Genomic DNA, 13,658 nt, shown 5'->3' with positions numbered 1-13,658 from the left:
AGTGGATACATGGAAGAATTTTCTAATTTATATAAAATAATCTTATTTTTTTTAAATAACAACTTCAGTACCTCTAGTCCTTTTAAAAATACATGTGGATAATCAAATGACCCATGGAACTGCGGCAGTGTCCAGCCGATAAATATTGGAAAAGCATCTGAATAATTTCCCAAAAGTGATTAAGCAATTATGCACAAGCTCCTGTCCCCACAGTGTAAACGTTAAACATGGAAATGGGTGTGTTGCTTAGCCCCTAAACAGAATTGCTGCTACACAGAGTGAAAGCTTGACTTTGCAGGCATTTGGGAAAAGTGGCTAAGCATTCATCTTCACAAAAGGTGAAATGCCATCCTCATCCTCCAAAAGAATTGCATGGTCCTGCAAAATTGGAGCCATGGCCATCTCCTTTTCAGAATAGGAAGGAGTTTTGGTTTTCTATTCGCTACATTTTCAATTCAGGTCCAAGAAAAAAACACCCACAAATATTTAAGAATTGAATTTTCAATGACAAGCTAACATGCTTTCAATTCTAGTGATCTTTAAGCCTTTGCTTTCATGCATTTTTTCTTCTTCTTCCCAATATTATGCATTAGAAGACCCTAAGTTTTCTGATACTGTGCTAAACTCTGGCACGTTCTTCCTTGTGATGAATGTGACTTTATTTTGTACTATGTAGCTTATGGAGTTCAAGATAAAAGGGAAAAAAATATCTCTGATTTAAAGTTCACTTTTAGAAATAGTAGGTTTTATGTTAAAACAACAAGGAAAAAGCACAAATTGAAACATCCCACACGGACAGAAATGTTGATGCCTCGCTGCTTGCAGGACTGAGGATGCTTGACTGTTGGTTGAGGAGGCTGTGGGCTGTAAAAGAGGTGGCTGGCAGAAGTGCCCAGGGCTTCCCTTCCTTGATTTTTGTCCTTCAGAGTCCTTCAGTGAAAGAGGGAGCCTGACCAGGGAAAAACTGATCCTCTTGAAATCCGAAGGCAAAGATCATGTTGACTTCAGTGGGCGTTGGAGCAGGCTTGCAGAGAATGGATAAGAATAGCCAAATATTCTTAATCAGACAGCTGCTTCCCATGTATGTGGTGTTGACATCCTCCCATACATGAGTCATCTTTGCAGTAATAAAAAAAAGGCTTTCATTTGTCACTCTGAATGCAGTAAGACTTTTCAGAAGTCTCACATAGGCTCTGAGGTCTTTGACATCATATTAATTTCCTGGGAAATGTTGGCCACTTGAATTATTTTATTATACAAAACCAGTTTCTCTGTTAGAATATCATTGCATAATATATATATATACTTAGCAGGGCTTTTTTTGGCTGTCGATTAGCATGCCATATAAAATACTGTTGTATTTTTTTTTTCCACGGTATTTTTACTCATTCTGATTGCAAAATGCAATTCAAGTGGGAATTGTAGTCTTACGGGTAAGGCTGTGGATGAAGACTGGGGCTCTGCGGCTTTGTCAGAGGACCTCCTCTATGACCTCAGGTCTGAACCTGGCTAAAGGTTGCCTTCCATGAATGTAAGATGGAAATAATTGTTCTTAACTCTGCTTTGCAATACAATTAATACTTTTCAAAATCCATAGAAATAATCAGACTTACGGTTTCACTTTGTCGGTGTTGATGTAAATTATGATGCTATTGGTTTATACTCAGGTATGTCTGACATATGGCACGTATTCTGCTTTTGTTCTGAGGGGCTGTCTGGAGTGAGTTCCTGAAGGCACCCATCTCGTAGGAAAGTTCAATGCAGTGTTCCATAAAACAGGCAGCATCTATGGGTGGGACGGGAATGCTGGTACCTCTTCCTATTTCTTTTGAATTTATCTCGGGTAGCAGGGAGTATTATAAAGCAGAACGCCAACCTAATTCTTCACTGATACAGCACAGGCCAAGGATCAATGACCGATATTGTTTCTGTTGATAAGCACTTAATTAAGAGCATAGGACTTCTGTGCTGAGGGTAGCAGTATGAAAACACGCTGCTCTCTGAAAGAAAGGGTAACAGAAGTCAGCTCCAGATAAATTGGAATCTATTTCTGACCCTGCCTATTAACAACTGCACTTACCTAATTGGAAACATATTCTTTTTCCATCGCATGTAATTGGAATTTTATGTCTCTCTGTCCCATTTGGCATTATGAAGATGCTGGCAGGGAGGAAAGCTGGAAATCCAATGTTAAAAGAACACATTGGCAAGGGAGTGGTTTGTGGAGGCTTGTGACCTATTTTCCATCTTGTAATTGCCTCTGGGCCAAATTTTGGTGCTCGCCCATCAAGCCCAAATAAATGAGCTGTGAGAGTGACAGAACGGGGCTGGTACTACAGATGTGAAAAGGCGCTGTGGCGGGGAGGAGGGCTGGATGTTGTGAGCAGCGAGGAGCACGGTTGTTTGGTCCAAATTCTGCTGCCTACCTGGCTCCATCCCCTCGCACACAGGGCTCCTGGGGCTTTGTTCAAGACAGGGGGACAGAGCCTGGGGAGTGCCCATTGCTGAGCATTTCCCCCAGTCCTGGGGAAGCCGTAGGATGTATAGGACAATTCAGGAACATAATTTATTTGTTGATGATGGCATATTACCGTTACAAGGTAACACAGAACTCAAAATGCTACTAGTACCTTCCTTGACATGTTTTTCATATTGAAAGAAAGTACAGGCTTTGTGAAGGGTCATTTTATATTTTTTCTGTTTCTTGCGGGCAGTAATTTTTTTTTATTATTTTCTTTCTGTCTTTCTGTTTCCTTTTCTCTTTGCTTTTTGTTAATTTTAGTTGACATTAATAGAGCTTACTAGCATCTCATAGTAGTTTTATCTTATTTGATGAAACTGTAAACCAGCCATGACTCTGCAAGGACTGCACTGTAAAGGTAGCACAGATTTTTTAATATTTATCTTAGGATCTGCAACCTCAGTTTGAGCCAATATAACACCAATAAATGTGAAGAACAAATATGCTGACTTACAAGTCAAGTTCAGATTTGAAGGCACCGCAGTCAGAGTAATGCACTTGATTTGTGTGTGTCCAAGAGCAGAATTGCACTTTGGTTCAGTTATTCTCCCTTTGACAAATACTTTAAATCCTAATGTTTAGTCATGCTTAAGGTTGAATCCAGCCAAAGAAGAAGAGCAATTAGCATTTGCTGTGAGAAGCTACCAGTGGGAAACAAGCAAACCAAAAACCTAAATGTAGGCTGCAAAGGATGAACTGTTCCAGTTAATTAAGCTCGATTAGGTATCTCTGGCAAATCTAGAAAATGTTATTATATTCAGATATTATGAATTGACTTTAAATAAGAGTGATTTCCTCTTAAATTCATGCAACCCAATTCCCATTAAATCTACTTAAAAGATTTATATATGGGCTTAGTTCTAACCTTTTGTATAGAAACAGTTTAATAGTTTAGGTCGTATCTTTTCTTCCCCAGCAGGACTGTGCCATTAGTGCCATTCATTTCTTCCTGGTTGGCACCTTGGCTGCTTTGTTAGGGCCATGTTTTTGTGCACGGTCACTCTTCTTCATATCATCACTGAATTTCTATGAGTGTGTCTATACAGCTGACCCCACGTTTTTGGCTAAGTAATTACCTGAATTTATTAAGAAGCACAGTCCAGACATCTGAAAAATATTAATGCCTTTCCAGATGCACTTGTTGTTGTTATTTTGAAGAAAAAGTAGAAAGCTCCTCATTGAATAAGCATTATGTGGGGGAGAGGAGGAAGACATAGAAATACTTTGTACCATGGTGTTTCACTTCCAGTAGTTGTGGTCCTGGAAGTCATTCTCTGCCGTGCGGGCAACCCAAGTGGTCTTCTTCCTTCAAAACCCCAAATAATCTGTCATGAGAATAAAATGAAATTGCTCCCCTTGGAAACCAAGCACATTCTAGAAGGCGTTGTCTATAAACTGGCCAGCGCATATCAAGCCCTTTGAATTTCCTGGGCCCTTTGCCTCTTAGCAGGCAGTTGGTTGCCTGAAAGGCAAGGGGCAGCTGGTGTGGCTGCTCTGACGCATTGATGCCGTGTGAGAGATTTGGGGAAAAGGAGCTGGGATGTGGTAGAGGGCATCTGTGATTGCTCAAGCTGTTTGTAATCACACTTTTCCCAAAATTGCAGTGTTGGGTTTGGAGAGAATCCATTCCTTGTGTGGATCTTTTCAGGAAGAAGAGGCTCTGCGTGCCTCCGCTGAGTTTTGCAGGTTCCGCGCTGTCCAGATGAGGATTTGTTGCCAGATATTAGGATCTCCAGAGATATTAGAGAGCAGCTAACTCGTGCTTTTAATGGACCTCACAAACCCATACGTCAAAAGCTATTACTTTTTTGTAGCAGGGCGATCCCTAGAGAGGAGCAACTCTGTAAGTACGTTATATGGGGTACATGGTAAAATGTACCCATTGCATAGCATCCTTTACAGAGGCTGACCCCAGCTAGCCAGCAGGGCTCTGCGCTGCCCTACAAGAGGCTTCCCTGCCATGGCAAAGGTAGGGTCACTTGCTCTGGGCTCTTCTAAAGCCTTGAAATATTCCTGAACTAATATTTACTTGGTTGACTCTCTTATGTGTTTATTTCTCTTTCTTACGAAACTTTGGCTATTTTGCCTCGTGTTTATTGGCCACTGTATGCGCACCGTTAACATTGTGCATACCACAGTGTTGTGAATTATGAACGGCCACTGAATAAAGTTTTATGGCATTCTTACGACATCTCTGGAAATAAATGTCTCATTTCTGTCATTGTGCTTTTTTCAGTTCTCTTTAATTTATAGACATGTTGCAATTTTTAATAGGCCTGAGAGACCACAGTACACAAAAGTTTGCCTTTTTCTTTTGTCAGTTGCTCATAATCTCTATTTTTCACGTATCTGTAATTCAGAATAGCCACAGAATTTCTTTGATGAGGGCTTGGTTACAGATGATAGCCTTGTCAGTATGTCCTTTGGTGTTTATATTAATTGCATTGAAGCTTTTATTTTTTTTTCCCCTGGGTAGCACATCTAACTAGCTGATAAACTCTGTGAAGATGTTTCGATCATAAGATCTCTAACTGTATATTTAAAACTGTAATAATGAGAATTTCTTCAGTTACATAGTGTACTCACTTGCTTTTCATGCCATTTTGTCCCTTGTTTGGATGATTTATATAACTATAAGGCACAAATTGTTGTTTGCATGCAGAAACCAAAATCCTTTATTATACTCCGATAAACTGCCTTTGATTGCTTTTGGAAGATTGTCATCTCTTATTTATCATCCAGCACAACCACTTCAGTGTGGGGAAAGAACAAGTGTTTGTATTTGAGAGCTTGGTTTTATATCACTCCTATCTGTTTGTTTACAAGTGATGAGTACAGCATCTAACTTTTCATTTCATGACTCACTCTTTCTTCATGGATTGGGAAAAACAAGCCTTTTAGGGTTTTTTCCTCTGCACAGAAACCTTGTCAACTTGTTAGAGCCAGAGACATCTGCTCAGTAATGCCAGGTTCTGTTTTGTTACTTCAGGTGTAGCTGGTGGTCTGCTTAGTTAGCATGGATTAAAACCCTGGCTATAGTATCACAGAATAGAAAATTACATTTCCTTATGGTTGTAGTTCAACTAAATGTAAATCCATTTTGCACAGCCAGGTTGTTTTCAGCATTGATACAGATATATTCAATTTTCAAAATGAATTTATATATATATATATATATATATATTTGTATTAACATCTGAATTTTGGGGAGGATTAGGCTTAGTTTTCTTTCAATAGCACTAGACACTCTTTTTCTGATTTTTACTTTAACCGTAAGGAGATATTTACTAGAACAAATAATTTAGTATTCAAGATGAAAGTATTTTTATACCAGATGTGCCCGATCTATGTAATGGGCCCTGAGATAAATAGGCAGGCACAGGATGCAAAATAAAGAAGAAACCAAATAAATGAACTAGTGGTATGTACGTTAAGAACGTGTTATTACATACATCAGCAACCTCTAATTACTATGGGAGAGTAAAAGCTTGAATCAAGGGTAAAATACTAACCAAAAATACACAATTCTTTGTTGATTTCCCTACGCATAGACCTTTTTTTTTTTTTTTTTTTTTTTTTTTTTTTTTTTTTTTTACTGCATATAAATTGTAGCTGATACTCTTCCCTGTTTTGTACCTAAGCTGGTAGGTGACACTGAAGCTTGTGTTTCTGCGCTCTTGTTTGTGATTTTCTGGAGCAGTTCTTAGATATTGAATCTTCAGCCTGCCTCTTTCTCTTGCCATAATGTGTGTCCAGACAGTCACCTTCTTTGAGACAGGAGGATGCTTTTCTACTCAGTAATTTCAAGCAATTTTTAGAAATAATTATTTTACACAGACACAATTAAAATTCATATTAATATTAAAATAAATTGTGGGTCTTTTTAAGCATTTTAAAATATAAACTGATTTCTCCAGTTCTGCAAAATGTCTGATAAGATCGTATAACTTCCAGTTACTAGCTGTGACATTTGGAATATGTTAGGCTCTAAGCAGGCTTCATCATCCTGCCTAGGACGGCCAGCGAAGGCAGTAAGTTAGCTACAGAACATTTTTCTCTTTGAAGCTTCAGTGCAGAAACATTCAAAGCTTGTGATAATGTAACTTTTAAAGGAGGAAAAAAAAACAACACCCAACCTTCTACTTGAAAACAGTATTCTTATTTTCAGTATAACACAATGTTTAATATGAGGAAATTTATCATCACCTGCACTTCTTTATGTTCCAGATACAATATTCTGTGATATTTAATACAAGTGCAGCATTTCTTACTGTTTTCACTATTTTTCTTCCATGCATGTTAATTAGATTATTAACAAAATATTAAATCTCAGACCAAACTAGGTGCTCTGTTTCACATTGCTCCATCTTACTACAGTTGATTAATTTCCCGCTTCCCATTAGTAGTGTTGCAGATACTACTGCTGCATAAACAAAATACAGAAGGACAATTGGCATTTGGACAGAAGAGTGCTTAGACTTGAATAAATGCTGGGCAGTATCCTGAAGGAAGTTCATGTGAATGAATGTGACCAAACGGCAAGATCTTATGGAAAGGAAGAATTATGTATTTAATACTGTTACCGTTCATTCCTCATTGAATCGATGGATTCCTTTAAACTGCAGTAAAATGAAATATACATTACGGAAAACTAACATGTATGTTATATTTAAAGGTGTATACGTATATATGAGAAGTTATCTTTTATGGAATATATGTTCCCCTTGCCACCTGATTTTACATGAAGATATGAAACTTTTGTCTTTGAAAGTTGTAGAAATTTTGCAAGAAGTCAAAGAGAAGCGAGAAGCACGTAGGGAAGGAGGGCCAGTGTGATACCATAGTCCCTAAAACAAGGGGAGTAACCGTACGGTGCCATCAGGGGGAGGCCATGGGGCGGTACAGCAGTCTGTATGGGGCTGTTTCTCTGCGCTCTGTATCTCAGTACCAAGGACTTAAGAGACTGGGATTTTCCGAGTCAGCAGTGATCCCCTGCTGATGTATTCAGCAGAGCAGATAGGGTGATTATCTTTAGAGAAGAGGATTGAGGCCTTACTTGGATATTCCAAATTCTGAATGAGATAGCTTGACGAAATCCTACAAGATGGCTTACGGCAGAATTAGTATCCTGGCTGTGTTAAGGAACAAAAATTAGAGCTAATCAAGGGCCAGATATTTGGTTTTGATTTAGACCGAACTGCCTGAGACAAGCAGGCACCAATTAGCACTTACTGACACACAGGGATATAGATCAGCAAGGTCTCAAAAAAACATTTTACTCTTGTTGAGAGAAAAAAAAGCAATTAGCTGCACAAGAAATGGTGACTGAAATCAGCCTGCGGAACAAGGGTGGTAAGGATGCAAGGCCACGGAAGAGCAGAGCCGTGCAGGGAGCCGATGCTCCCGTTCGGGCCCTGAGCTGCCCGTGCGGCCCTACAGGTTCTGCTGCCCTTGCTTGGGAAGACGACCCAGCAGCTTAAATAGGTTCAGATCATTTATTTTATTTCTTTTTACCTTCCTGTGTCACAGCCCTCTCCCACACTCCCGTAACGCTGCAGGTGTCGGGGAGGTGTAGCAGTGGCGGTGCCAAACAAGTGGGCCCCACGCTCCTGGGGGTGAGGCAGGGCCTGGGCCACCGCCTAGCTTCACACATGTATAAATGCCACAATAATGTTAACTTCTGCGCTTGCTTACACTCCAGCCAGTGTTTCAGAGGGTTTATCAGACAGCATGTTTGAATGTGAATTGCTCATACCTTGGTTTTTGTTTGGAAATTGTTCCCCGTGTTTTATCTGTGGCCTGCTACAGGCGCAGGTGGCTTCTCTTTGGAGGACGGTCCCTGACAATTCACCAGGGAGCCATAAATATCTCAGAATAGCAGGCACTGTATAACCTTTTAAAAATGTTATTATTGGATAGTTTATGTACTTTGTTTTAAAGCTTCCTCTGAACGAGATGATCTTTTTCCACTGGTGTCACACACCTGCGGCCCTTCAGGGCCCGAAGGACAGGTTACCCGTGCCCACCTTCCACGGGGAGGCACGGACATATGGTGCTGCTGGGATTAAGAGCTCTCTTTGTCGCTGGCTGGAGAGGATTGTTATGCTTAATGTGTTGAATGATTCACCATCTAAAGCATAGCAAAATGATTTGGCCTCTTCAGCATGGCTCAGAACAGATTTCTGCAATTGATTGGACTCCAATTATTTAAGCTGAAAAAGATTTGCTGCAAGGGCCTCTGTAGTAGACAACTGCCTTTTTATAAAGACTACCTGGCTTTCAGGAATTATTTGTGGTGCCCTGTGTGACCGACATATAGTAAATACCAGAGAAAGAAAAGGCTGAATCTCTGGGAGAACAACAATAGCATCATTATCATTATTGTAAAACATGGAGCAGCATAAATAATATAAAGGCATAAATCGTCAGAGTTTATCATCCACACAAACTCAACATCTGACCCAAAATAATTTCCAGAAACAAGTGAGCCCTGTAATACTCTGCCTTCTTATTGAAGAATCCCTAAGAGGGAAATTTGGGGATTTACGTCACTAACAGTATATATGTTGTGATTTGTTGTGATGCTCAGAATGGACCCTCTCTTTTTCTCCATTTTGCCGTCTTGTCATTTATTCTGCAAGATAATGTCTTTTTTAATTAATCTTCCAAGACATAAGCTTTGCCATTCCCGGACTGGTGAGTGGTACCCATAAAACTAAGTCTCCATCTGGAGATTAGATTACAGCCTTGGTTTCACTGCTTCTCACTCATTAGTCTTGGAGCTCTTAGTTGAGGTTTTCCAAGTAGCAGCAAATTGGTGGTTTTGTGTTGCGCTGTTCTTCCTGATGGCCGGTAGCAAGGCAGTCACAGTGTAGAGTTGTGTCTATTTATCTCAAGGATCTTTGGAAAACAGAAACTGATGGCAGAAGCAATACTGGAATTAAGAGATTAAGCTCTTGTTGATGGTGATGTTACAATTGCTATATGCCTATTTTTATTCTTGGCTACATTATGAAGCATAAAATAAATACGATATGATAAAAGTGCAGCGTTACATGTACAAAAACATTTCTTTCCATATTGTTTTTTTGTTAATGTACATCTTGATAGTTTCTCATTTTTTTCACTTAGTGTTTTATATGGTGACAGGCAATGCTATCTGTATTTATCTTTGGATTTTGGTTTCCATTTTTAATTTACAGGGCTTTGCAAGTGTTTTACTTGTATACTACATGCCTTGAGTAGGTTCAGTATTTTTAGATACAGCAGACTTCGAACAAACCTGACTATGTGAGCAGTCACAGATGCATGATGGTGTTTGCTGGCATTTGAGGTAGCAATTGTTTTGTCAGAATTTGTCTGATGCTAACATTTAAACTAAGCTAGGTACAGATCTGAGAAAAATACCTATGAAATATCTGATGCTGTTCAGAACAGGCATTATATGATGTGTTAGACTGCCCTTCTGTAAAGAAAAATAAAAGTGAGGCTGCTCTGGTCAGGTTTAGCAATGGACATCTTTACTGAACTCTGTAATTTTATCTTCACCCGCATCTCTTTCAGGTGTCGTGGATAGGAAAGCTGTGTAAGTAGTACAAAATACAGCAAATTACGACTCTCGAAAATTTACTTAATGGCTTTTTACGGGAGACTGGAAGGTACATTTTGCTGCACTTGATACAAAAGATCTCACAGGATGAAACTTTGAGAAATCTGCTGCGGGCTTTGTGTGAGGTTTTGTGCACTGGCCTTGTGTAGCTGAAAAGATGATAAATGTAACTGCTGCAGGCTTAGAGGGAGTTCAAGTGCTGAAACCAGAATGTTTCCCAAAGCCTATAGCATTATTTGAAATAGAGAAGGCAGCTGATAGGACTCTCCATATGTTTCTATATTTTTAGCAGCTGGCCGTTACACTAGTAATGGTCTTTACCGAGGATTTTGAACTCGCTGAGCTGCATTGTCTTGGTGAAGTCCGGTCACTTTTTTGTATTATTTGAGTGGTACACAAATGCAAATGTTGCAGGGAGAAAATTCCCAAAGGAGGTTGGATTCTCTGCTGAACAATAGCTAATGAAAGTGTTGCAGCGAGCCCCGTGCCACGTAAGGATGATGCCAAGAGAAGAATTAGCCTTATGGCTGTCTGGTAGCTCCAGGCAAACTGAGAGTGGCTCTTTCCTAGCTTGAATATGCCAATGTGTAATTGAGTTCATGTCATACCTATTTGCCCAGTCATGCTAATTTCTGTATTTTTTGCATTGTCCAGATGTTTTCTGGTCTTTGAGGTAGTACTTTATCAGTGACAATGATGTAGTTTATTGAACAAGAACAAAGCAAGTTGGATGTGCGGATAACTAGGATCTGAATTAAGGAGGCAAGGGAGTGGGAAGAATGGGGTTTCTGACAGGAGAATTTCCAGGATATTCCTATAAAAATGAAAAATGTGAATATTGACACATTAATGCTGCTACTCTGCAAGGCTAACTTTGGGGAAAACATGCCGAAATGAACGAACCAGCTCACAGTCCCCACAAGTACTGTGGCAAACGCACAAACTGGAAGTGAAGCACGGCATGATTTTTTTTTCCACCATTTTTTTTACAAGTTTTACCATTACAAGGCATAAACTGAAGCAAAAAGGCTGTTTCCTGGACTATTGACTTGTTATCACATTTCTCCTATAGCATCAGCGTGCTGGGGGACAAGAGGGATTGCATCCCAGTCAGCTGCTTGCTATCCTAGCAAGAACACCTAAGCGTGGTATACAAGATGCTGTGCCCCATTTCTTACCAGGCACTAAAAAGCGTTTTTAGTTAAGAGTTGGCATTTAGCTTCTGGAGCTCTTGTTGCACAGAGGTTTGATGCGCAGCTGAGGAGCAGAGGGTGTATTAGAGCATGACAAAGTAAGTGGATTCAGTGAGTAACCTGCAAGAGGTTCTTAAAAAAGTTCAGTTTCCCTGTGAAGACATGCGGTGCCGTTGGCTTCAGAGCAGTTCTGGCAGCGTAACACAGCACTGGCTCAGGCGTTTCCGTACGGAGGGGAGGACTAAGAAGCTTCAGGGTGAGTTTCATGCTTGAGAAGTGTGCCTTTGTGTTTTGGTTGTGTTGCTGCTGCTGCCTGATATGATAGAGTTGCAGCCCAAACAACAGCAAGAAAGAGCACAAGAGCGTGCAAAGATCTTGCAGCATGTTCCTCCGCAAAGCCTAGGAGTCCTAAGATAGCCATAAGACATACACTTTGAATATTGTGCCCTAACTAAGTTTGGCAAAACGTGAAAAAGTTTGCTTTCTGAGTAATTTGCCCTAATGACTTTGAACTGTTTCGACAAACAACAGTAATATTGTTAGAAGTCTCTGGCAGAAAGCTTATCCACCGCTCTCCATCAGATGTCCACGCAGATTGGGGCTTTCTGCATGCATTATTTCAAAGGAATGCGAGCTACTCCGTTTTTGCCACCCTTTTCCCTTCAGCTGATGCTTTGTTCCACCCTCTTCTCTGTTTTCTAGTAAGTGCATTTCACATTAAATTGACTGCTCTATCCAAGGATTTTTCGTTTTGGTTTGTGTTAGAACCGTAGTTTTATGAACTGTGGTGGAGTCAAGCTTTTGGAGCATCCTTTTGTTTTTGTAGCCACCTGAAGAGGTTAGGACAGTATTTATACCTTACTGTCACGAGGTAAGCACATGGAAGAATTGAAGAAAACAAGGAAAAACACGTGTATGGTAACTGTGGGTCAGCTAGCCTCATGTGAAAATTTCCTGAACATCCTGGGTGTCGATTAGAAGCAGTCAGTGGTTTCAGCATCGTGGGGACTGCAATGCGGTTGTGATGGTGGGGGCCGCTGCCATTCCCATGCAGCAAATTCACATCCTGACTGCCCATAGCTAAGAAGTAATGTGTGCAGATATTATATTTGATTATTATAATTTTAACATGAGCTGAGGCCTTTATTTGTCCTTTAGTCATTTTATATTTGAAATTCGGGCTGTTTGAATGTAAGATTTCACATTCTGTCACTTGTGTTTGCCAATTGCTGACAAAAATGGCATTACTGGGGACTTTTTGCAGTTCAGGCTTTATTCAGTTCTACATAAATATGTAATCACATAACCAAAAGTGACAATGGATTCAGCTACTTTATGCATGCATTTCTCCAGTGTGTGCGCTCAAACTCGTAACACGCCGCAGTGCCCAGGGCTTTTCAGAGGAGCTAATGTTCCCGTCCTGGAGCATTCAGCAGTCAAGGAGAAATTACAGAGCCATTTTAAATCTACCTCACGGTAATTAACACAGAAGAGAACGCTATGCAGATCAATAAGCCTTGAAAGGGGGCCGGGGAGAGCTCTCTCTGGCACTGGCACTGCTGTGGAGAGTAACTGGTGGGAATCAGTGGGGCGGCAGGGACACCTGGCTGCTGTGCGTGGCAATACTTGCAATAGTTTGAAACTCCGTAGAGGAAAATTTTGGCTAGATGTTGCAATCCTTTGAGGATCGCACTGTTCCTAAGGAATGTGGGGCTTAATTTTTCCAATCCATGCCCAGCTCCACTCATGGGTTGGATGTGTAATTGCAATATACTCTTACTCGATGGGTCGCCGTTACCTGCAGACAGGCAGTCTGTCTCCGTTACCTCTGTTACCTCCAGCTGTTCAGGAAGCATCTTAAAAATGCTAATTATTTCTCAGATTTTTTTTTTTTTATATATATTTTATTTTAATTCTGCAGTGGGCCTCGTCTGGGATGATGGGTGGATTCCAAAACACAATCCTCAAAATGATTTTTGTCCTCCTGGGTACAATCATGATAACTAACTCAAACCTAGAGGGAATGTCCTTATTCTTTCTCTCTTTTCCCCTTCTAATTGGTATTCTAGCTTTAAAAAAGGCCTAAAACAAAACAACAAATGATCAGAACAAGATCAGACATGATCCAGGCAAGAGCTAGAGTGAACAAGCGTTGTCCTTTTTGGAAGCATTTGAGCTCTTCTGAAATCAAACCCAGGGGTTGTATCAATTCAAAGCAAGCTCAGCGCGGTTAGTATCCACATGAACATGAAATACTGAATGAATCACTGGAAAAAATGGTCATGAAGTCTCTGTACTCAGACATTTCGTCTTGTTTTGTGAGTATCAAATAGAT

The 13,658-nt window shown here is 40.2% G+C and overlaps 1 protein-coding gene across 6 annotated transcripts in view; it reads left to right on the top strand.

The window, feature by feature from the left end:
- ANK2 (ankyrin 2) overlaps positions 1-13,658 on the top strand; it is a gene marked incomplete at its 5' end in the record, with an annotated part of 325,477 nt that overhangs the window by 150,801 nt on the left and 161,018 nt on the right. The window lies entirely within an intron of this gene.

The sequence above is a fragment of the Netta rufina genome, assembly GCF_964035555.1.
Source record: "Netta rufina genome assembly, chromosome: 4".
NCBI lineage: Eukaryota > Metazoa > Chordata > Aves > Anseriformes > Anatidae > Netta > Netta rufina.
The sequence above is the reverse complement of the archived record's forward strand: the minus strand, read 5'-3'. Positions and strand labels throughout refer to the sequence as shown.